The sequence below is a fragment of the Arachis hypogaea genome, chromosome 3 (genome assembly GCF_003086295.3).
Source record: "Arachis hypogaea cultivar Tifrunner chromosome 3, arahy.Tifrunner.gnm2.J5K5, whole genome shotgun sequence".
NCBI classification, from domain to species: domain Eukaryota; kingdom Viridiplantae; phylum Streptophyta; class Magnoliopsida; order Fabales; family Fabaceae; genus Arachis; species Arachis hypogaea.
This window is the reverse complement of record NC_092038.1, coordinates 113,772,879-113,774,913: the sequence shown is the minus strand read 5'-3', so window position 1 is coordinate 113,774,913 and position 2,035 is coordinate 113,772,879. Positions and strand designations below refer to the sequence as shown.

The window sequence follows — 2,035 nt, the reverse complement described above, 5'->3', positions numbered from 1 at the left end:
GTTGCTAAGTCAGAGGTATTCTGCTTAGAACTCTCTGTCTGTTGCTGAGAAGATGATGGAAAAGGCTTGCTATTGCTAAACCTGTTCCTTCCACCATTATTATTGTTGAAACCTTGTTGAGGTCTCTGTTGATCCTTCCATGAAAGATTTGGATGATTCCTCCATGAAGGATTGTAGGTGTTTCCATAGGGTTCTCCCATGTAATTCACCTCTTCTATTGAAGGGTTCTCAGGATCATAAGCTTCTTCCTCAGATGAAGCTTCCTTAGTACTGCTTGGTGCATTTTGCATCCCAGACAGACTTTGATAAATCATATTGACTTGTTGAGTCAATATTTTATTCTGAGCCAATATGGCATTCAGAGTGTCAATCTCAAGAACTCCTTTCATCTGACTAGTCCCATTGTTCACAGGATTTCTTTCAGAAGTGTACATGAATTGGTTATTTGCAACCATTTCAATCAGTTCTTGAGCTTCAGTAGGCGTCTTCTTCAGATGAAGAGATCCTCCAGAAGAGCTATCCAAGGACATCTTGGACAGTTCAGAGAGACCATCATAGAAAATACCTATGATGCTCCATTCAGAAAGCATATCAGTGGGACACTTTCTGATCAATTGTTTGTATCTTTCCCAAGCTTCATAGAGGGATTCTCCTTCCTTCTGTCTGAAGGTTTGGACTTCCACTCTAAGCTTACTCAATTTTTGAGGTGGAAAGAACTTTGCCAAGAAGGCATTGACTAGCTTTTCCCAAGAGTCCAGGCTTTCTTTAGGTTGAGGGTCCACCCATGTTCTAGCTCTGTCTCTTACAGCAAAAGGGAATAGCATCAGTCTGTAGACCTCAGGGTCAACCCCATTAGTCTTGACTGTGTCACAGATTTGCAAGAACTCAGCTAAAAACTGATGAGGATCTTCCAGTGGAAGTCCATGGAACTTGCAATTCTGTTGCATTAGAGAAACTAATTGAGGCTTAAGCTCAAAGTTGTTTGCTCCAATGGCAGGGATAGAGATGCTTCTCCCATAGAAATCGGGAGTAGGTGCAGTAAAGTCACCAAGCACCTTCCTTGCATTGTTGGCATTGTTGTTGTTTTCGGCTGCCATGAGTTCTTCTTCCTTGAAGAGTTCGTTCGGGTGCTCTAAAGAGAGTTGTGCTTTGGCTTCTCTTAGCTTTCTCTTCAAGGTCCTTTCAGGTTCAGGATCAGCCTCAACAAGAATGCCTTTGTCTTTGCTCCTGCTCATAAGAAAGAGAAGGAAACAAGAAAATGTGGAATCCTCTATGTCACAGTATAGAGATTCCTTGAAGTGTCAGAGGAAAAGGAGAGTAGAAGACAGTAGTGGAAAATTCGAACTTATCAAAGAAGATGGAGTTCGAATTTTGCATTAAGGGATAGTGTTAGTCCATAAATAGAAGGATGTGAGAAGGAGGGAAGTAATTTTCGAAAATTAAGTGGAAAATTTAAAAAAATATTTTTGAAAAACATTACTTAATTTTCGAAAATGAAAAGGGAAAAGAAATCAAATGATTTTTGAAAAAGATTTTGAAATTAGAAATCAGAAACATTTGATTGAAAACTATTTTGAAAAAGATGTGGTTAAGAAGATATGATTGGTTTTAAAAAGATGTGATTGAGAAGATATGATTTGAAAACAATTTTAAAAGATATGATTTGAAAACAATTTGAAAAGATATGATTTTAAAAATTAATGACTTGCCTAACAAGAAAAGATATGAATCAAACATAAAACCTTCCTCAACAGAAAAGGCAAAAAATGTTCAATCAAATCATTAATTGTTAATAAGTATTTTTGAAAAAGGAAAGAAGTTAATTTTGAAAAAGATTTGATTGAAAATTGATTTGAAAAAGATTTGATTTTGAAAAGATTTTGAAAACTTAGAAAAAATCTGATTTGAAAACAAAATCTTCCTCCCCTAGCCATCCTGGCGTTAAACGCCCAGAATGGTATACATTCTGGCGTTTAACGCCCAAAATGCTACCCTTTTGGGCGTTAAACGCCCAACCAGGTACCCTGGCTGGCGT

At 37.4% G+C, this 2,035-nt stretch overlaps 1 non-coding gene across 1 annotated transcript; it reads left to right on the top strand.

The window, feature by feature from the left end:
- Positions 1-584: 584 nt before the first annotated feature.
- LOC112793486 (small nucleolar RNA R71) lies at positions 585-692 on the top strand. The gene has a single exon (XR_003198174.1). It is a non-coding gene; the product is annotated as a small nucleolar RNA R71 (small nucleolar RNA).
- The last annotated feature ends 1,343 nt before the right edge of the window (positions 693-2,035 follow it).